The sequence below is a fragment of the Bactrocera latifrons genome, unplaced genomic scaffold (assembly GCF_001853355.1).
Source record: "Bactrocera latifrons isolate USDA-ARS-PBARC rearing strain unplaced genomic scaffold, ASM185335v1 scaffold_58, whole genome shotgun sequence".
Taxonomy (NCBI): Eukaryota; Metazoa; Arthropoda; class Insecta; order Diptera; family Tephritidae; genus Bactrocera; species Bactrocera latifrons.
In genome coordinates this window covers 274,931-299,226 of record NW_017537245.1, presented here as the reverse complement: position 1 = coordinate 299,226, position 24,296 = coordinate 274,931, and the positions used below count along the sequence as shown (strand labels likewise).

Here is a 24,296-nt window from a genome sequence, read left to right as displayed (position 1 = left end):
TACGATACGAAAATAAATAAATTTCCAATGACTTGCCGTGGGTTAATGGAAAAAATTGACAGACAAGTAATATATATAAATTTACACACAAAAACTATAATAACTCGGTAGCATAAATGGCATTGATCGCCTCACACACACATACACACACCAGTTTCAATAGCTCAGGTTACAAATGGTTGGCGGATAGTGGAGTAGCGGTGGATTTAAAGCAGCGCAATTGCGCTATAATAAAGTTTCTAAGCGAAATAAGAAAATCAAAGTAGGTTATCGATAGCATAATGAGCGCTGCAATCTATAGAATTTATGGCGCTGCTGTGTAATATAATGCCGCAAATGAAAAGCGAAAGTCAGTGGTTGTTAAACACAATTTCCAGCTTTGATATCCGCTCCGCAATGGCATACACGCACACATACAGAAATGCATTTAACGATTCAGAAGGGGGTTCTAGCTAATTTGCTGCTTTCACTTTATGTGTTTTACCTGCAGTTAAGCGTCTTATGGCCAGCGTGTTATAGCGTCACGCATTTGTAGCGCAGTAATTACGTCGTGTAAGGAGAGAGGGAAAGCAAAAGCTGAACTGTGCTTATGTAAGACGAGGGAGAAAGCGCACAAATTGCTGTGGGTCCATTCGCATCAAAGCACATCATGTTAAAAGTTTTTTGACTCAGCGGTATAACAAGTTGTGAAAGTTCAAGGATGATATGAATACTTCTCCATATAAAGAAGTTGGAGCGTTTAAAACGACGAAGTGATTTCGTTTTGTACACCGAAAAATAAGCGGTGTGGTTGGTTTTGAATTCGCCCTCTTATGAAAAGAGTGTGGAAAACACTATATTTTCTGTTAATTTAGTTTTATTTTTTCATACATTTATTAACCGTTTCTATTATTGAGTCTCCCAGCGTCCAAAAAAAAAAAATGGAATAGAACCAAATCATTAATATATATTAATGTCATTTTATTTTGTATTTCTAAGTTCTTAATAAAAGACCCGTGAAAGGACAATCGACACACACCACCTTTTCGCCGATTTCAAAGCTGCTTTCGACAGCACGAAAAGGAGCTGCCTTTCTGCCGCGATGTCTGAATTTGGTATCCCCGCAAAACTAATATGGCTGTGTAAGCTAACGTTGAGCAACACCAAAAGCTCCATCAGAATCGCAAGGGACCTCTCCGAGCCGTTCGTTCCAAACAAGGTTTCAGACAAGGCAATTCCTTACCGTGCGACTTTTTCAACCTGCTTCTGGAGAAAATAGTTCGAGCTGCAGAACTTAATCAAGCAGGTACAATATTTTATAAGATGATAATGATATCATCGGCCTCAACACCCACGCCGTTAGTTTTGCTTTCTCCAGATTGGACCAGGAAGCAAAGCAAACGGGTCTGGCAGTAAATGAGGGCAAGACAAAATATATCTCCAAATATCTTGAAGTCGTAGATAATTTCATCTATCTTGGAGCCAGCGTAAACACCACCAACAATGTCAGACTGGAAGTCCAGGATAACTCTTGCCAACAGGTGCTACTTCGGACTGAGTAGGCAATTGAGAAAGTAAATTCCTCTCTCGACAAACAAAAACCAAACTCTATAAGTCACTCATAATTCCCGTCCTGCTATATGGTGCAGAGGCTTGGACGATGACAAAAACTGATGACTCGACATTGCGAGTTTTCGAGAGAAAAGTTCTGCGAAAGATTTATGGGCCTTTGCTGAATTGCTGATTGAACGATGAGCTGTATGAGCTGATGAGCTGTATGAGATTTATGACGACATTGACATATTTCAACGAATTAAAAGACAGCGGCTACGCTGGCTAGGTCATGTTGTTCGAATGGACGAAAACACTTCAGCTCTGAAAGTATTCGACGTAGTACCCGCCGGGGGAAGCAGAAGAAGAGGAAGACCTCCACTCCGTTGGAAGAACCAAGTAAAGAAGGACCTGGCTTCACTTGGAATATCTAATTGGCGCCACCTAGCAAAAAGAAGAAACGACTGGCGCACTGTTGTTAAGTCGGTTATAATCACGTAAGCGGGGTCTACTCCAATAAAAAAGAAGTCCTTAATGGCGTTCTATGTTTATTTCAATATCCGATTAACATTAAAATATATTACCTTAACAATTGTATTCACACATGTCCTTAAGAATATATATATATGGCGAGTACTGCTAAAATAATTTCAAAATATAAAAGAGCTCGATCAAATTGAAAACGTTTTTTCATTATTTTTTTTATAATTATTTTAAGACACAATTTCAGAAATAAGCAGTGAAGCTCTATAACGAAAGATAGTTGAATATGTAAACTCTCTTTTTAAAGTACTACTACTGCTACTGCTTTCAAAGCAGACTTTCGGCAAGTATGCACATAGGCGATATAGCCTGTTATCCGCACAAAAAATAATCTGTTACTTTCTTGCGGGCCTGCAGTGGTGCTGACAACTCCAGCATCTATCTCAATCTTAAGCTACATGATTATGGAAACCTTAAGCAAATTGCGATTTCGGGGCCAAAATATGGGAATTAGTGTATTCTTAAATCCATTTTCCATTGAATATCAGAGAATCAGTCAGTCGTGTAGAATGCTTTTAGATAAAATGAATATTACATTTTCCAGCAGTAATGTACAGTATAATAATATATTGCCGTCTCCTAAGTCGCATCGAGTCGACCCAACATATTCATAAATTCCTATATTCTGCTAGGTGCTATTGAGGCGATGTAATCCATATTTGGAGACAAGGGCATTTATCCAGCGTCTGCGGAATGCCATGCAGTCAATTAGCAGGTGTCCTCGAGTTTTATGTTCACTGTCTCAGAACCGGAAATTTGCGCAAGAAGTTAAAACTATGTTACATAACTGCTTCTTGAGCTTACAGTGGCCAATGTCGAATGCAACAGCCTAAATTTTTCCCTCCAACTTGGTATGGCGCATACCTTGGAATTGTTGCCAATATCAATTCTTCCTTGCGGAGCAGCACCTTTATGGTATAGTAACCAACCTCGATGTAGGATTCAGGACCTCATTTCATTGAGCCTTCTTGATAAGGTTAACCTTTAGCTTCTTATTGGTATTTTTTTTTTTTGGCACTGTCCTTTGGCACCACTTAAGTATTTCATACGCTGGTATCAGATAATTTCACCTCCGCCAAACCGCATTTTATATGATATTTTAATATTTAGAATGAGTGTGTATAATATCACATACGTGGATTGCAATATTTACCTTTATATTCGGCCAGAAAATGTAAATAAGGATATTCGGGAGTTATGCAGCGCAACATGAACATAGTACACGAATATTCTCGTACAAATTTTGACATCTTAAGGAAAATCTTGAAAAGCGGTCACTGACGATACAATATAAATTAAGCATATTTCGTTTGAACAGCCTTTAAAAAGATTTCATATTTAACGCGCCCTGAGTATAAAACTTTTGCTAGAACTCTTTTATAAAAATGTGAGTGTACGCTCGTTTAGTGCTGCCGTGGGAGTTTAGTGAAATAAAGGCCTATAACTGACTATAAATTTCAAATAAATCCATGACGTAGCTGCACACTTATATTTTATTGATGAAATATCCGCATTGGCTTGAAAAGGAAAAAGAGCGCTTGAACAGTTTGTGCCATGCTGGTCTCTCTTTATAATAAATATATATTAGGGTGTGTTAAAATAATTTTTAATTTTTATACTGAACTTTTACTCTCTTTAACGTTTCTTTTCAATTTTAAAAGAATAACAGATATATTTCTTTATAAACAATTTTTCTAAATTTTTTAATTGTATTTAGTTTTTAAGTCGCTGTAACTAAATTGTTTGCCTTGAAGTATCACAATTTAGGTGTAAACTCAATTTGAATAAAGAAATCATTTTTTCCATGTTAATTAAATGAAAAAATTATATAAAAATAGCGACTTAATAAAGCTAAATAGCAAGGCTCATAACTAATGAGGATATTTTACTTCAGCTGCATTTGAGATGGTAGGAGTTCAAACGTAAAATTAAGTTACGATTTGAGCCACCCTAATGCACATTTTAAATACTTTATAACCAACGAATAATTAATTAGCAGGAAGTCATTAGAAATTCATAGTAATAAAAATCTAGAATATAAATATCCAGCTGACGTGATTACACTCATGGGATATTAAGTTAACGCTTTTATACTCTTGCAACATGTTGCTACAAAGTATAATAATTTTGTTCACCTAACAGTTGTACGTATCACCATAAACTAAGCGAGAGAGATTTAGGTTTATATATGTGTATACTATATAAATGTAATATGGATATTTTGATGAAACTTGGAACACATGTTCCTTGGCAAAACAAGTAATGGAGTTCGTAGATGGGTGTAAGCGGTTACTTGCCACGCTTACAAAAGAAGGACCAATCATCGAAGTTTAAGTAAAATTACATATCTAAGGAACGCTTTCATCCAAACTCGGTACATAACAGTCTCATTTAGCAGTGTGAAAGTGGGAGAAAATGGCTCCATGCCTACTTCCCATATAACACAGCTTAAATTTCATTTGATTCTTTATCCTTGCGGTGTACAAGTCAAGAAGAATTTAATGTAAGGCAATGCAAGCTAGCTTTTAAACTATTCCACCTTTTGACCCAAAATCGTTCAAGTCCAACAAAAACTAGTCATGCCCCTTGGTACCAAATATTTGGGAGTAATGTTCAACACAGTTGCCATTTTACCGCAAATATCAATCAATCTGTGAAACATATAATTGAAATTTAAGGATAATCTTCCACTGGCAATAGTTTGTCTGTGTGTCAAAAATGTGTTGAATTCTGTCAATAATTTTCTTAACTCTCATATACTTAACCCAACGATTTTCGAACTTCCAGGCGACTTTATAGCCCATGTATCGGGTGCGTTACCTCAATGAAAAGGAGAGAGTGTATTTTTATAGCAACAGTGTGTCTTTATGCCCAGAACGGATAAAATTGTGTAAAAACTTGACCTGTCTTCTCATATAACAAACATAAAACCGGACGACTTTACACCATTGCTGATGATATCTAATGAATCTGAGAGAACATTTAATCATTAGGTGGCATATTAATATTATGTAGTTTGGACAAAAATAAATAAAATCAGGTCGATACTATCCCTGATTCCCAACTACATATACAAAATGATTTTCGTTTTTCTAACAAACATTTTGTCGAATATGTCGGACAATGTATCAGCTATATAAACATACTATTGAACTTATATAACTCGAACTCTTGCATTGGTAATTGAAGTCAAATTTCATCCATATCTTCTTCCATTACTCAACGTTTCCTAACTTGAAGTGTTCTTGTGGATTATGGTGCTTCGAGTTAGGGAAGTTCAACTCTATAAGCAATTGCTTGGATTCCTATCCGCTGTTTGACGGTTTGAACCTTAAGGAATTTCTCTGTCTTTGATTCCAGTAGGTTATAAGAGTAGAAAATGTTTAGTTACACTTGAATTTAGCACTTCCTCGCTTGGTTAATTTTATATTTTGAACTTTGGAGATATCATTTCTCAATTTAAAGTTCTTGGGTTATATTGTATAAATAACTAATTACTTGGTGTATACTCACACTGACCTACCTCCATAAGTAATTTACTTAAATGTTTCTTAATTGCTTTTGATAGCTGAGTGCGTTATATAAATAATACACGTAAATAAAGAAAAGAAAATTAATAAGACAACAAATTAATTATTGATTTCAAATTATGGTCATTTTATGGTTTGCCGCAAGTTTTACAGAAAAGTTAAATACAAAAAAAGAATATAACCCCAAATGGTTATTAGGCTCCACGCGGAGTTACACAACCTTCGTTATTTTATTCTAATCAAAGACAAAAAGAAAAAATTAGTGAAATGAGAATGTGAGAATGATTTCCTAGTTCTTATATTTTTTATTAAAAATAGGAGAAAAATATATCCCCAACTGTTAAGTTTAGTTTTTTTTTTGCAAAATTTTAGTTGTTCTGACCCTTAATTTCAAAAAAGTAAACGAACAGAATCGCTGCAGCTGTTACAGGATGTGACAAATAAATTTACGAAAACATTCAACAACTTCCGTTGCTGCTCACTGAAGTCATCATCACCATCCGACACTCAAAGAGCACAAGAAATCGTGTTTTTCACGCAATATTTAAATCGTAAAACGCGTACTATGTTTGTATGTTTGTATGTGTGGGTGTGTTGTAAGTCATTGGTGACTATTTTGCTACAGCTTGGTCATTTTCTTATGCTTTTGTTTCACACAATATAAATATTTTTTGTATTCTCCTTCATTATACTTGTTTGAGCTCTTCTTGTGGCATTTATTTCGCTTCATATTTGACCTAAATTCTTGAGAGTCGATACTTTTTACACTTCTTGTAAATTTGATTGTGTTTCTGCTTCCGCCATTTTCTTTTCTCTCTGTTAAGTTACTCGCAGAAATTGCAATATCTTGTAAAATGTATCTGTTATTAAATTTTCGCTTAGTAGAGAATGATAATAATGGGATTTCGTCGTTTTGTTGAAATTATTTCATGTTTTATTTAAAGTTACTCAGGAACTGTTAGTCACTTGTTGCTTTTATAGTTAAAATTTTTATAATCAAAATTATTTCTTAGAATTATTTCTTCCTATTAGAATCACTGAAAGTTTTGCAGACGTGTTCAGGAGAGTCTACTCTACAAATACAAATATTGGAAAGTAAGTGAAATGATCGAAAACATCGAAAAGATTAAATAAAGAAGATAAGTCTCGTTCTGGAGATCTTCGACCTCTTCAACAGATGAAAATATTAAAAAAGTGAAGGATATGGTGCTTAGAAATCATCAGGCAGATTTTAAAGAGAAGATAAGAGATCTTAACATTTTTTGCGAGTTCGTTTGAGTGATTTTAGTGGACAACGCATTCATGCTCGACCCGTCTGCTGATGAGACGTAGGTTTATGAGTTTGACTTGCAAATAAGTCTTGAGTCCACTATCATCAAAATGGGCGGAAAAACAACAAGAAGCCAAAAAAAACAAACACGCTAAAGGCGCTCAAAATCAAAGGTGATGCTCATTGTTTTTTCCGACATTCGTCGTTCAGTGCATCGTGAATTTATTCCAAAGGGATAGACGGTCAATAAGACGTTATATTTGCTTGTATTGAGGCGTTGGCGTGAGAACATGCTGGAAGAACAGTTTATATGATGATAATGCACCATCGCATTGAGCCACGTTTTTGAACGAATTTAAAGCCAAAAACGCTTTGGCTCCGTGTGTTTTTTATTGTTCCCCAAATTAAAAATCGCTCCATGAAACCCGTTTTCAGTTGACCGAGGAGATATAATAAAATTCGCTGCTTATGAAAAGTGTTTCGAGGACTGGAAAAATTATTGACATAAGTGTGTGCCCTCTGCTAGTGATGATTACTTTGAAGGCAACGAAAAGGATAGTGATGATTAATTAAATATTTTGCGTTTTATTTATAGTTTTCGTGTACTTGTTTTACAATGTAAATACGGGAAAATTTTATATACTGGAGTCCGGATGAGATCTGACCAGAGAGGTCATACGTTACAAATGAAGTCTTGCTTTGATTTGTTTCTCTTATAAAAATTCTAAGAGCTAAGGCTGCAAACAGGGTCTTGCAATATCCATTCATACAATTCAAACAACTCAAACACCCGAATCCAATCAAGAATTGGGCCTAGTAAAAGAGTAAGTGAGACTGTTTTTTGTAGAGAACCATTGAGGAAATTATCTGTGCGAAGACTAATTATCAGTGAAAACTCAACGTCTGGTATGATATTGGTAAAATGAACGGCTGAAAAGGTGCTGAATTTAACAGGATAGCCTTCCTACCATGCACTAAAACATTAAAATGCCTGAATTGCTGTTCCATAAAACTTGGGACTTAATTGTTGTTCCAATGCTTATTAAGTGCATAGATATCCTCAATTAATTTTCATTTAATAGGCAGTGAAACCCATTCTTTAATGACGAGCAAAACAAAATATAGACGTTATAAATTTAAGTATCTTTGAGCAACTTACATACATACATACATATGAATGTCGTTGTAGTTAAATTCATACCCACCATTTATGAAGCATAACCTCCACCTTCATTTTAAAACAGCATAAAGCAAAAATGTACCCTGTTAAGGTCATTTAACTCAAAGTTGAAAGTTGATTAAAAACTAAACAAGGCAAATACAAAATAAGTTTAGCCCGAGGTGTTTAATTTGCTGGAGCAACCAGCTGAGTGCACAACAACTTTACCACTAATGCCGCGGGGTACCAAAACAAAGCGGAGCTAAACTCCAAACGCTGATAGATGAACACAAATGTTGGTTTAATGCTAACCGACAGAGCCGCGGGAGAGTAAACATGAAAGGAGCGTTCAGGAGCGTGAAAGCTGGGGAGAGAAAGATTAAAAATACACATTTTTTGTTAAATAAGTACACTTTTGCATTAGTGTATAAAACATATGTACATGTAGCTATCGTGTGCTGAGCGTATGCGGAACTACATGACTTTCGACTGACCTTAGCATGCGAAACGTAAAACGTGTGTACCTGAGAGGGCAGCATTTTTAGCTTTTATTAGTGAACTCATTTGGCACAATATTGACTCAGAAACAACATAACCAATATAAATGGAAGGCAACATCAGATAAAGCAGACTTCATTGCAGCGCGAAAGGAAATAAAAAGCCACGACCTCAATAGAATTAGATATAAGATAATAGGTAAATAAATATTAAATGTATGTGAATATAGTTTATTTTTGGTGTTCAACGCAATGGTGTATAGGTGGTGTTTGGGAAAAAAGAGGCAGTAATTTTTACGACTGCGAATTTGAAAAACGTTTCGTGAGTTCCTTCTGTTCGAATATAATTCTGGATAACTAATTTCGATAAAACTTCGGGGTCTTTCATCTATATTTGTTTCTTTGACTCATATTTTGGCCTATAGTAGAGCAGCTTATGTTAACTTAAGTAAATAAGGCGATAATAAGCTAAGAACATAAACTATCTTTGCAAAAAGAAAAATTGGATATACATAAGCCGGCTATGATTCTTTTGTAGACCTCAAGAATAGTAAATAGCCACAAGAAGCTTGAACTGGGATTTTCGAACCTAAAATCTAGAGTAAGTATTGCAACTTCCCCCTCAGACTAATTTTGATCGTACCGTTAAGCTTTATACACTAATTTCACTAAAGAATACACGTTGTCTATAGTTGATTGTTCGCAGATAGGTGGTCATCACATAGGCTGTGTGTTGATTATGCGTCAAAAACAGATTATATGTGCATTTGGAGACTAGTTACTCTAACTGAAACTAAAGATGAATTGGGTTTCCTACCTTCAGTCATCTAAGCGAACTAGCTGTAATCGAAATAAATTATTTTGATATACTTTTGATAGACTTAAGACGCTTTGGCTTACACTTGATCACCGGGAATCGTTTTGATAACAACTAATTTATACATTATCAAGAGTTTAGGCATTAGAAACAGTATGGGCGGTAGATTCCGCCTCTGTTCACATAAGTATCACTTATAGGTGAGGTTAAATTAAATTAGTAGGCCAATAAGCCACGCATAGACCAGTCCTTTGCGATACCAGATCTAGTTCAGTTCCTAAGTCCTAGAAAAGAAGTCATCCTTTAGCATGCCAGCGCTTGACGCGCATTTTAGCAGACTCTGCGGCCTCACTATCGATAACTCCTCCAGTGTATCCTACCTTGCGGATCCCATATGCTTACAGCGTAGTCTAGACAATACGGGACAAGGGCGCAAGAGATGCTCCATTATGTCTCCTGATGCCTTATTCTTAACATTGTTTGTATACTTTTCGATCTGTCGGCCCTATTCTACGGACTTGTGTCGTCTCTAGACTGTGACCTGTTAGTGTTCCGTTCATATTCCTACGGTCTCTTCTATCGAGTGCCAACACCACACTTCTGATAAGGGCTTTAAAAAATATTGGATTAAAGAAAGAATTTGGTTTTCAACTAAAGAGTTATTTTGAAAACAACAAGTCAATAGCAGCTTCTTTTCTTCTTAGTTTGCTAGTTTTGTGATAAACTTCTTTTAACCATCCACTTTTGGGTCAAGAATTTTTGTTATTTTTTTTCTGAAGAAAGAAAATATCTGACTTTCCTTCTTTGCGAATCAGCTCCATTTCATTGCACTCATTTTCGAGTTAATCCTTCGCTCGTCCTTTTTTCGCTGCACTCATTTCAAAGTAATTTCCCTCGTGTTGGTAAGCCGAAAGCGTATGCCGTCATTACTTTTGTATATACTTGGCTTATCTTTGTTCTCATTTCATTTATTATTTGTATGTACACATATGTTGCAAGTCATTCGGCAGCAAATAACAATTTGGCTTCCGTCTCAAGTGCGCAATCGAGCGCGGCGATGACCAGCACTTTTAGCTTGCCAATCAGCTTTTGTACTCAAGCTCCCGCTCCGACATAACGGCAACGCTTCTAATGACATTCTCGCGGCACCACATTGCTTGGAATATATAGTGTGTGTACATATATAATATATAACATACAAGCATATGTGAGTATTTGTATGTATAGATGTGATTATTGTAATTTTTATATAGTCAACATAACGCTCACTGCATTTGTATTCGAAATTAAGTGCCACTGACCGCCGTATACTCGCTGAATTTCCATTTATTTTGTTCGAAAAAATCAGCAGCAGCTTAGTAAGCAGCAATAACATGTATCTTTACTTAAACACTTTTATTAAAAATTCTTTTTTGTTTGTGTTTTATGGCCGGTTAAGGGCCGTCGCTGCTATTATGTGCACTCAAAAACAAGCGCTGTGTTTCGCGGAGGGATAGTAATTGCTTGGCTGCAAATTGCTGTTGGCTATCAACAATATTGCACTGCTGCTGTTGAAGCGAAGGAATTAGCAGTCAGCGCCAGTCGAGGCAAAGTGTGGCGTCGCTGTTGTCGACAAACAATTATTTTCTTCAGTTAATTGCTGTTAAGAAACCAACAAAGCATAAGCTCACACATGTACTTTTATATATATATGTATATACATATGTATATATCTGTAGATGAAAATTTTAGCAGCAACACAAAGACAGTTGAGTGTATATGTATATAATATGCATGTATTTATGTATGTGTGCATTCCTTTGCTCCCCAGCATTTATTCCTAATATATCTCAGTTTACTTTTTATTATTATAATATCGGTTATTGTTGTTGTTTTCGTTTTACACCAAAAAGCAGCCAACACTTGTTCGCTCCTTCTTCACATTTCACGGGGCAAAAGTTAAATGTCAAAGCGACGGGCCAGCACAAAGCAAGTGTTTCATTATTCCGAGCACACACACACACACACACACACAAAACATATAAATATACATGTCGCGCAATACCAAACGGGTGGACGGTCGCTATAGCAGCATCAAGGAGCATTTGTAGGCAGCTTAAAAAAGCGTCTCGAATTTTAATTTTCGTACGCGTTCATTGTTTGTAGCTGGCACAAATGAAGAAAAGAAACCATGGGAAGCATGGAAATGTTCAAAACGAAATTGTAGAAACGCCAAACGGTGCACCATTTTCTAGGAGCAGCACTTACTGCCTTCATTGCGAGCTGAGAAAATCGCTTGCGAGCTCTTATTCTACGTCTAAATTGAGCACGCTGAAATGCGGCACGCAGACACATTTCAAATTATAGTCAAGTTGGCGGATAAAAATAACTTTCGCGTGCAACTCATTAATGCAAACCCTTTTCACGCTTTTAATAGCTCGCATTCAAATGCTTTTAGGAATGAAGAAAGGTGCGTACTTTAAAGCGGCAAAGTTCGCCGCACTTTCATTTGCAGGCTTGTGCCTGTGTAAGAAAGTGTCTCTTTCAAAGCGAGAATTCAAATTACACTAGGCAACAAGTTGAGAGTTTTTGTCTCAGTGGAAACCAGATGCATTTGAAATAATAACACTTGGAAGCCATTGAGTTTTTTCTTTTGTAATCTAATCCAATTTCTAGCCATGTTCAGACAAAACTGTATTGTTAGCAACTGTCAAGTTGTGGTTGTTTTATCAGCAATACTTTTTACTAAAGTTCAGCATCACTCCTACGAACCGAAATTTTAATTTTATTTTTTTTTTACAATTTCAAATAAACTTTGTGAAAAGTGCGATATAATACCGTAATTATAGTGAAATTAAGGGTCATGAGGTTTTGCAAAATTCTTGAAAAGTTTCACTAAATAAAATAAGAAATTAGACTTGCCCTTAAAAAGACCATAAATTTGGTTTATTTGTTTACTGTGGGCAAAATATAGTCAGACGTTTTACTTTACATTTCGGATCAAAATCCATTCGTCGAAATACCATTTTAAGATGTTTATAATGCAACAAAGAAGTTCCATTAAATTTTGTGGCCGGAATCCAATTTCTGATGCCGAAACGTTCACAATATTGGAAAACGTTATCGGTTATAATTTTTTTGTCGTGAGCTTAATTACTCTAATCCCTTGAGAACGCGTTGCCAATGAACAACGTCTAGTATGACTGTCTGTATTAATTGTTGACTAAGACTTAATGTCGTTTGGTTCCAAAAAATGGATGCAACTGATCCACACTCCATTCAGATGCCTATACAGCTGATACTATTAAAGTTTTTAATTTTATCTCCCTTACTACGTCTTGAGTTGTCTAACTGGCAGACGCTGTGGCTGCAAGTCAGCTTTCATCAAGTGTATGTATACAATTATCGTAAGGTCTATTGTCGCTTATGAGGCAGTTGCTTGAGCATCGAAGGCAACGCAGTCTTCGGTTGGCCTTCAATTATCGAAGCTGCGAAAACTCGCTTGCGTCAGCGCTTCAGAAGCAATGCGCACTTGCCCTACCGCAGGACTTGAAGTAATGCTGGAGCTCATACCGCTGCGACTTGTCAAACAGAAAGCTTAACATACCATGAAAAGTTTCTATTGGGAGCGTACAAATTCCGGTTTTGCAACTTGGAGCCGGAAAAATCAAAACACCTGATTCGTGAATGTCAATTAATTTGTAGAAGTAGGCCCTTTGATCCATCTACGTGGACAAGCATTACATCTCCTCCATCGCGCCCAGCAAGCTCCTGGAATCCGATAGACTATTGGTCACAGAAACAAAACCTCAATTATTTTCTATATCTTTTTCTGCTATAAGGTGTACATTATGCATAAGTCCGTCAATAATAAGACGACACGTAGGCATATTTATCAAGTGCAGAAAAAACGTTTGTTTTGGTTTCATACGTTTCCGCAACAAAAAAAAAAAAAAAAAAAAAAAAAAAATTTATCGAACTAGCACACTGACATATTGATCTGTAATATTAATTAATATGACACCATCAAAAAAGGACTAGATGGTCCATAAAGCGTCCAAATATTCAAATATAAAAATTCGCCGACAAATCGCTTTCCTAATAATATTCAAAATTCTTAAAAATATATTTAAAAAAAGTTGTTTAATGTCAAACTACCCTCGTATAAAACTTCCTCTTGTTATTTTTGAAATTAAATTTAAAGATAAAAATGAAGTTTTCTATTCTTTCAGCACCTTTTAGCTACAAGTAATCGCGAGTTCTGTACTCGCGAACTCGATCACCTTTTACGCACTTTGATATGAATAACAATAGTCAAGGGTTCTGTAACAGCTTTTAGCTATTAAAACTATCACAATACTACATACAAAACCAATTAATTTTCAATGTATCTAAAAATAGCGACTCTATCATATTCAGAACGCAATTATAAATAATAATTCAGAGGGTGTGTCATAGAAATGTTGCTCAAAGCGAAAATATTATACTATTGTTATTAATTGGTACATGTATTTGTGTATATATATATTATATATATACAATTGTACATAAGTTAGAAATGCTGTCATGATTTTATGTGTCTCGTTGGTATACGTAATCAAGACAAGCATCAACTGTTGACGTAACTGTCGCCAGTTCACATATTGAAAGATAAATTATAACAATTGCCATTTATAAAATAGTATGTTTTCAATGCAAATAAAAAGTAATATACATAATACGTGGAGCTCTGTCCATTTACTGTGTTATTTTGCCTTGTTCGCTGTTGTGTTATGATAGCTTATTGGTTTTGATGGATTTGAATTAATGTGCACGCAGAGAAAATAATATATATATATATATATATATATAATATATAAAAATGCTAGAGTGCGCAAAATTTTTTGGGACTATGAGAGAGTACTATATTTGAAATAAGTTTAACTTGCTTTATTTGAGCACTCGTCGCGAGCGTTGTCTGGTCTCATATTTACTTACTTAATTCCCCTATGAAATTAATTTAATCCAATTTGGCAACGGCCATGTTAAGGAAATTCGTGAGTTTGCCTGCAATATTGGCTGCCTCATGTATACTGATTTAGTATTTGCTTTAGTGGAACTATTACATAAACAATTCAATATAGAATATATCCAATAATAGATGCATGTGGCGTATACGTAACTTAAAGTTTGATATACCACATTTGGATTATACATTTCTATCGCGAAAAATCAAAGCAGTATTTTTACAACTAATCTAACCACATATTTAATTTAATTATTCTTATTATTATATTATTTTTATAAATACGTCAATTAGTTTTTTAGTTCAAATAAAATTATCTGCCTTCCTTCGACGAAGACACTATTAAGTATGAGGCTTATTCAAAGACGATCGCAAATTTTGTATTACTTATGAAAGTGTTTGGTAAAATATGAAAAATAATTATCCCCAGTTACATTGCACTTCGACCAGCATGTCTTCCACCTCACAAAGCCCTTAAAAAAAATATAGTAATATTTTGTAATCTTGTTTAGCTCCTTCTTCAATATATATTTTATCTCCTCAATGGAAAATTGCAGGAATTAGGTGTAGGGAATATGGTGGATGCGGCGCTCAAAAGCAACGAGGCGTAAGCAGGGGCTATCATAGTGCAGATGCTAAACAAGCCACATCTTCATGACTCTGTGAGCATATGTTGTAACACTGACATACGAGTACATTGCTTTTGTCCAACACTCTAAAAAACCAAAAATCCAACAAAAACTGATCAAGCACTTAGATACCGAATTCTTATACCCCAGTATCTATAGTTGACTCTTAACTGAAATTAGTGGTCAATGTTTTCTATTTATAATTGAAACTCAAAGAGAAGCCTTTCCGGATGGTAGTATGACTGTGTGCTACCAGTGGGTTGAATCGGGTCAATACTTCCCTTATTCCCCATATATATAATATAGAGATTTTCAAACTTTGAGTGACTATATACGGCATATATCGACCAAAATGTGAGTTACTTTTATAAAATTAGGAGTGTGTGTTTTTCTTAAAACGGTGCATACTTGTGCTTAGAATTGACAAAATCGGGTGAAAACTCGCATTAGAACCCATATAACTAACAAGCCTTATTTACCCGAAGTTGCTTTCCTGACTTTAATACTTACTAACTGCAATAGTTTGAAAATTTCTATTATACGCGAGCTTAGCTCTGCTTACTTGTTTTTATATAACTAATACGTTTTGCACTTCGTTAAAATTTCATGGAGGTATGTACGCAGTAGTGCTTATGCCATATGCACGCGATTAAATAATTTGTTGCAGTTGTGAGTTAAAAACTTGATGTGCGTGCAATGTAAATGCAATGAAATAAATAACACTAATTTCGCTCGATAATCTATGGCAGTATATGAAAAAGTCGATTTTATAAGCGATGCAAAAATTTTACACAAATGTTACGTATACGCCCCAACGTTCCGTTGTTGTTCACACCTATGGTATGTAGAAACCTGCTGGGACATGAATGAGCCGACAGAGGAATGTGAAAGCAGATAAAAATCATTACTTATGTTTAAATGTAGAAGTGAGTGTGCCATGTTGAAAGTATACTTATATATTAAAGAAATTGCATAGCCTAAACAAGCGATAATAGAAAGTTAAAACCTTTTGGAAAAAGTGAACAAATCAGATCATTAACAAATAATATTGTAACTATATTGTTGTTGTGATGTAATAAAACATAAATGCTAATTTTGAGAAAGTAGTCAGAAAGCAGGAGAGATCAGGTAGTAAACTGCGAAGTTATACGACGACATAACTACGTGAAGTAGGGAGATAAAATAGGCACAATTGTTATTCGTTGATTGACTTTCATTATGTCTAGTCTTTACTAGATTTTGTACTAAGATGACAGAATTATCATTGCTCACATCGTTTGTAATATTTACTCTATCCTTTGTAACCTGCATTGTCAGAGTTCACTGAAAATTGCTAATAATGATCTTTTGAAGTAATCAAAACCCCATATTTTTCAGTTCCTCGTATATTCTTATAGAAAATTTTCTCATTTGGGTTAACTGACTTTCACTTACTTATTGCCATCTCACAAGAGCTATAATTCATAAAACGAATTTGAGCGATTAAAGCATTGAAGGTTCCTCCAACTTCCTACAGGCTTTCTCTAAAATGAAAATTGCTGAAAATATGTTTCAGCTGTTGAATTAAGCAACAAAATTGGTAACAAGGTTAAAAAAATATCCGATAAGAATCCCATCCGATCGAAATAATATTCTCCCGGAATTTCAGACAACGCACTCAGTTAATAATGTTTTCGAGTTAATTGGAAATAGTATACAAGCTGTTCTTAGCTGTTTCTTACTGCTGCTGCATCGCTTGCATTTGCATATTTCTCTTAAAAGCTTGCGGGTAGAAGGATAAGTAAATGAGAACTGAGTTCTTGGAAAACCTCAAAGCTTCAGTGTAATCACAAGACAAAAGACGAGAGAAAAATAAATTGAAAGGAATTTAGTTGAATCTCTACTTGAAAACATATAAAGCAAGGTAAATAAGACACCAATATAGTCACCCCCCACCAAATACTCCAGTAGTTAGCCGTACACTGGCTACAGCTACATGAAAATGAAGCGCTCCTTGTTGCACGTAATTCTCTAAGCATAATATCAGCATAAGTAACTGTATAAAATTATCAGTTATTAGAAGTGGAAGTTGCGCAATGCAGCTCAGCTGACGAGATACCGTATAACGAAGTCCGCAGAGCGGTTTGGGATGATGAGGGAAAAGAAAAAATATGAATATAATCTTTACTGAGATATATGTACATAAATATATAAACAAATATCACAGATAAAGCAGAATTTGTAAGCGAAGCACATTTTGCAGCACGTCAGCTGATCTAAGGAAATAGTCGCAGATAAGTGACCGTTACAAATTGCAGTACTTTACACAAAGCTGAAGAATATTGAAGGGTATCATTTACAAACGCAGACACACACACCTTTACTACTACAATAAATGAAAGGCACAAAAGAAATTTGTTGCAATTTAATATTTAGACAATCTCAATACTGTTTAATATTGCAGCGTAGAGTCGCTGTTGACCTCATTCCGAACAACAAAAGGCACGTGCCGCACTCGCCTCGTTGCGGGCGTCACGTGCTGCCGACTGCTGTGATCGCTAACGTTCTCGGTTGAGGTATTAGTGGCCAAAATCACTTTTTAGCGCTAAATAAAGCTCGTGGCTTTGCTTTTGTTGTTGTTAGGTTTGTGGTACATGAGTCCGGCAGACAGTTTGAGCCCAGCTAGTCGGTCGTGCGGCAAGTGAGTCAACAAGTTAACTCGGCTGGTAGTTGTTGTTGTCGCAAGCATTTGCAAATGCACTTGTGTGCAGTATCTGCTCTGCTACTTGGCTGCTTTTATGTACCTTTTGCTTTCATCTTGCTATCGTTTCCTCTTGCATTCTTACAGTGGCACTAAAAAGTGTTGCACCATGCATTATCTATGTGGCACATGCTGTGCATTTACGTTGAAAACCTATCACTTGAACACGTTTCACTTTGTCATCTGCTGCGCTAACAAACCACTCGTTTATTTTATTATTCGTTGTTGCAGCGGTGGGCTGACTCGTGTACATAATCAGTTGATCTGGGCGTAGGTGGCGACTTCGGCCCTTTTATGTGTGTGTGTACGGCTGCACTGCATTGCATTTTTTGCTACTTTTTTCTCCTTTATTTTTATTTTTATTTTTTGAATAATGATAACTGAGCTTTTCACGTAATTTCAGCTTATGCTTGGGTGTTATATTACGGTTTAACTTGAAATGCTGTCCAAAGTTCGTTACATATATCTATGGTTATTTCCACATATTATTACACAAGTTGCAATTTAAACAAATAATAGCAAGAAATTATTTTTCAACTAGCTCAGCTAATCCATAAGCCCATTAAGTTTTTACTTAAATAAGAGGTATTGCAAAATATTAACTAAGTTTATAATATTAAAATGGATATAGTACATATAGCCGGTGATCCAAGTGAGGTACTTTTTTTCGTTATTTCGCATTTTATCATAGAAGGCACCTGCAGCACGCACTGAAGAAAATATAGGAGCCGTAACTCAGAGTGGACTCGAATACTGTGCAGAGTCGATTCGTCGTCGATTGAAAGCGCTCAAACTACAGCTTGTGCAAGAACTGATGCCTGTAGATCTTCTCAAGCGACATTGCTTCGCTTTTTGTGTTCTTGAAAAGTTTCGAGAAGGGTGAAGAGGCTCATTTCTGTCTTATGGGGTAGTATACAAGCGAGATTGTCGCAGTTAGGACAAAGAGCAACCGGAAGAGTCTCAAGAGCTGCCATTTCATTCGGAAAATACAACGGTTACAATCATCGATCCATATTTCTTTAGAAATGATGCTGGTGAAAACGTAACCGTCATTTTCGACCGTTAGCGTATCAAGATAACCGACTATTTGATGCCTGAAATTGAAGTTCATGAACTCCGCAACATTTGATTTCAACAAGACGGCCGCATTTCCCACAAATCGCATTATTGAGAGAACACTTCGGTAGGCAGATAATTTCACGCTTCGGTTCGGTTGATTGGTCACCAATGGTGTGTAAAATGTGTGTAACATCTCCTGTGGGGATATGTGAGGTCTAAAATCTGCTCGGATAATCCCGCTTCAATTCAGGCCTTGGAGCAAAACATCACGCGTGTCATTCGCCAGTTGAAACTCGAATGCTCGAACTAGTCATTAAAAATTGGACTCAACGGATGGATAATTTGACACGTAGCCGCGGCCGGCATTTGAAAGAGATAATCCTCAAAAAATAAATATCAAAGAATGTTCTTTCGAAAGATAATAAAAATTCTCCATTGTATTTGAAGTTTCTGTATTTTTTCTTTAGATATAAAACCCGCCTGCTTTACTTGGAAATTTTATGCAGATTAAAATTCCGTTTTCGTTTCGCCGCAGGTAGTCTTAATACCAAAAGCAGCGCCGCTCGCAAGTGCAGGATTTCAAATATAAGCATAGCCGTAACGTATTAAATTTAAGAATGTTTATACTTGCAAATAAACTTTGAAAGTACTGAAAGCGAGAAATCCAATTAGTTTTCTCTTACTCTCAATAGAAATCAAATGGTATCAAAGTTGTGTACTGTTTATGCTGTTTAGAAGCTTCAGACTATCCTAACCATAAAAAAAAGTCAACAACATTTTTCTAGAGTTTATTAAAGCTTTTGAACAAAATGTTGCATTCAAGTGCAAGTGATGTTGAGTTGTCTTGGTTGTTTTCTATACAAAAAAGAGTTTGGTCATGGGATTATAACTAAAATAATTGATTTTTTAGCTCTTTAACGGCAATAACGTTGTAATAAATCCAAAATTATTGAACACAAATTAATGTAGGAGAAGAGCTTATTTTGCTTAATTTTTTTATGTAAGAAGTTCGCTGCTCTCAACCTGTAATCCTTTAGATTAAATATATCTTCTAAAACAACAACAAATATAGTTTATATAACTTTGAGAGTTAGAGTTTAGTACATGGAGTTTATATCTTTGAACGAGCTATCTGCCAAAAAAATCATTGAGCGAAACCTTTTCGGCCAGACCAGATTTGTCTCAGTAATCCTTCATATTTTAAAATAGAAATATCTACTGCGAAATGGATTGATCATCAACATGACAGCATGGAAATTTATTAAGCTTTTGTTTTTAAGTAATATATACCACGCTTTTGAGATCAAATTGTCTTAACTCATAAATCCATTGCTGTCATTAAAATATTCCTTAAATTTTTCCCCGTTTTTCCATAATACGAAGCCGTACATTTCAAACAATATAATATTCGAAATATGCCTGTAATGTTCGTTAAGGCCATTGGCACGTTCTCGCCAACATTTATTGTTCATGGATTGCTGTATGGAGCACATATCGTTTATGGAGCGACATTTCTGCAAGCGAATTAAATAAACATGAAAGAAATGTACAAGTTCATATTAACTCCATAGAGAAGTTGAACACTTGTGCGAAATGGGCACAAGTGACAGCAGCAATGGACATTCACTTAAAGCACTATATAGTATTTGTAGAAGCAGCGCCCGCTTGCAGCAGCTCCTTAAAGCGAAGAAACGGCTTATATACACATAAGAGTGTACGTGCGTGTGTGTTGCTGTGGTCAACGCCCAGTTTGTGTGAGCGCACTTGCAGCTGCAATTTTTGCGCATTTCGTAGTTCATATTTTCGCATTGTTTGCATCATTTATTGCGATTCAGTTGAAATGAATGGACAAATGGTCAGCAAATGAGAGCAGCTGCGGCGCGGTGCAGGCGTATGGGTGCGGCCAACAAAGCGGGTATTAATAAAGGACGCAGAAGCGGATAGTAGAGAGTATGTAAGAAAGAATTTATGTGTGTGTGTGTGTGTGCGTGAGCTGTAAATATGCAAGACTTTGTATGTGTAAGTGGACAAGCATATAGTTTGCTAGCGCTGCGTAGATGTGTACATGTGTGTGTGTGTGTGTGGCAGGATGTTAAAGGCTATGAAATTTAATATTATTTAATGCCTGCCATTGAAATGGCAAAGAAAAGCAAAATAATTGCCACAATGAAAGCAAGGAAATAAAGCCAGAAACTGCCTCACACTTATATGTATGTATGTGTGTATGGCATGGAATAGAATGTGGCACTCGTATATTCGAGCACATTGATGATATACATACATACATGTGTGCTTGTCTCACATTGCCGTGCGACGTTCTGCTTGGCCTGTGGCTTCATTTGTCTTTCATATGAATTTCCAAGCATTCTTCTTCGCACATTATTTGTCGGTATTGTTGTTGTTGTTGTTGTTGTTGTTGTTGTTGTTGTTGTTGTTGTACACCCAAGCCACTTGAGCCGTAATTCATTCGCCATTCCCATCCACACACACACACACTCGCACTCTCTCGCACACGCACACGCACACTTAGGCACACAGTCCCGTTAATTTTCATTCATAGTGATGGGCGCTTAAGCAACACATAACGGTACATACAAATGTTTGTGGATATGTTATTGTCGAATGGCATGACTGGCCATTTCATTATCATATGTTTGCCATTAAAATGGCCAAATGAGATGAAATGCTAAAGGATTGTGCGGACACCACTTCAAGCAAGCTCACCCAACACTTATGCGTGCGTTTACATGCGAAAACATATGTTCACGCACACGCACACAACACACACACACACACACACACACACATATACAATTGTACTTTACACCAAAATACATTTAAATGCGCAAATACACACACACGCTTGCGCTTGACCGACACGCTCTTCATTTGCTCATGTCCGTGCAAATTTAAAATATGCAACCATTAAATTAAATTGCCAAGCCAACGCAAACACTCACACACACGTCTACGCAAAGTGTTGTATGCGTATGTAAATGATGGCAATTCGACAAAGAGTCGGTCAATTGCTTCAAAAATAGGGATCATTTATGCATAGCAATCAGCTGCTCAAATGGCTGATGGTGGGTTAAGTGCGCATGCGCAAAGCATTAAATGCATAAATTGCCTGCCGTACTTACCTTAGTAACTCGATATGACTTTTGGTGTTGCCAACCATATGCGTACGCAACGTCTTGCTTCTTTTGGCGATTTCAAAATGACTGTGCTGTTTTTGCTTGCCTCCAGCTGGCGCTGCAAGTAGGGAAAAGGTTMAAAAAAAAAAAAATTATTGTAATTCACTAAAAGCATACGTAAGTGTTATTAATTATTTATGAGCCATAATTTATTCACTTTATTATGCATATCAATGTGCTTGCAAGAGACTGGTGTGTTGCATGCTCGAAAAATTCTTAATGCTCGCATGTACTTACAATTTAAATATTTACGATTGGGTTTCGCAGGCAATTCGTACGGAGCGGTCACTTTCATTTCGTAATGTATCTTGATAAATACAATATTTGCGCTACAGAATATGAATATTTTTGTCACAAACTGTTTGAGATTGAATACATTTGTTGGGCTTGTCGTTGACATAAGCCAAAGAGCGATATTGAAGTATTCAAGAAATTTGCATTGCATTTTATAAAGAAAAATCGAACAGTTTTGATACTGATACAATAATAAAATTGTTGCTAACCCACATCCTCTAAAACTTACAAATTTAATAAAGGCTTTTTAGTCGTACTGATTATAATTTAACAAACAAAACTACTACCAAACAAATCTAAAATCCAAAATCCAAAAAAACAAGAAGGAGCTTAAGCTATTAATACTTGTAAAATAGAATTATAAAAATAAACAATTAAAATCGAAAGGTTTGACTTTACCGCTTCTTAAGTTAATATTAAATGGTTTTATTTTCATTCTAATAATTTGTCAAAATAAAGGTGCTAAAACTATGCTATAAAGCCATATTTTCAAAGACGCCATGAGAAGAATATTGCGCCATAAATCAAATGATAGCAAATTGTCAATATTTTCTGGATCATCATTTGATCCACTATGCTATCAAGTGACGACCAAAAAGGTGCTGTTTACCAACTCAGTGGACTCGAGGAGAAATTAGATTTATTTCCATCTTTGCATTCTAACATTCATTTCGTATGAACAGGCTAAAGGCTAGACATTTGCATAGGTCATAATCGCTTTCAGCAGACTCTACTTTATCAAAAGTATAGAGAACCCGACGACCTTCGTTCCTCTCAAATTTAGTTTGTTCCGATAAACCCCAGATTGAAACTAAAACACAATCAGCTGCGAGTAGATATTTTCGATCTGATTTTCGGCGTAAATGCAAACAATAACAAGCCAGGAAGAGCTAAGTTCAGGTATAAGTCTCAAACCCTGACCCACTCGATACAATATTAGTTAGTGGAACGAATAGTAACTGGGAGTTGGGGTAGTATTGGCCCGATTTTAAATATTTTTGCCAATGCCATATACTGTAACTTTCCACATACCAATAAAATGTACCCTGGGTTTCATAAAGATACTTAACACACAAACACCAATCATATGGAGTAAGGTCCGAGGAATGTTCTAAAGTCCTGATATTACTGATATGGTGGCTAAGACAAGTTTTCGTTCAATTGTATCCATTTATGTACAAATATACACTTTCAGGAGCAAAACACGCACTTTCGTTTCCATAGAGATAACTCACAACTTTAATTTAAAATTGGTGAAACTTTTACCAAAACGCTTCAATCGATGAAACAAGGTAATGGCAATGAGGACAGAAATGACGATCAACATGTGGGACGGAAACGGAAATTCCATCGAAACTGTGCGGAAATTCATCAAAAATTAGCCGAAATCATAATTGCAATTCATGGAAATCGAATTGATCATTTCCAAAACATCGACTTATTGCATTTTGACCGAATATTTGGGCTTACGAAAGGTGTGTGCACGGTTTGTTCCGCACAAATTGACTGACGACCAAAAATTGCTCAGAATCCAACATTCGAAGAACATCCTTGTGACCGATTATTTGACCAAAAATCACATTTTAACCATTAACCACTCCCCATATTCACCTGATATAGCACCGTGTTACTTCTTCCTTTTTGGAAAAATGTATTTGCCCATGAAAAGAAAACGTTATGCAGACGTAAAGCCCATTCAAAATGCTTGCACCGGCATACTGGCGGCCATACCGGCCGAGGAGCTAAAACACTCGTTCGACATGCTTTTGGACCGGGCAAAAAGCTGTATGGAAGCAGAAGGAGACTATTTTGAATAAAATAAATTAATTTTGCAAAAACAAAACAATATGTACTGCTTTTTTTATGGTCCTTTGCGCGTTGGCCACGGCGAATATCGCATTCGATGGAACGATGAGCTGTACGAGATATACGACGACATTGACATAGTTCAGCGAAGTAAAAGCGGTTACGCTGGCTAGGTCATGTTGTCCGGATGGACGAAAACGCTCCAGCTCTGAAAGTATTCGACGCAGTACCCGCCGGGGGAAGC

At 36.1% G+C, this 24,296-nt stretch overlaps 1 protein-coding gene across 3 annotated transcripts in view; it reads right to left on the bottom strand.

Annotated features, from left to right (window-relative positions):
• Positions 1–24,296, bottom strand: part of LOC108974677 (hemicentin-2) — a 255,062-nt gene that overhangs the window by 91,121 nt on the left and 139,645 nt on the right. For all 3 annotated transcript variants that reach the window (XM_018942660.1, XM_018942662.1, XM_018942661.1), the window contains exon 4: positions 21,899–22,010. The gene's annotated coding sequence lies outside the window, so the exon portion shown is untranslated. The remainder of the gene's footprint in view (positions 1–21,898; positions 22,011–24,296) is intronic.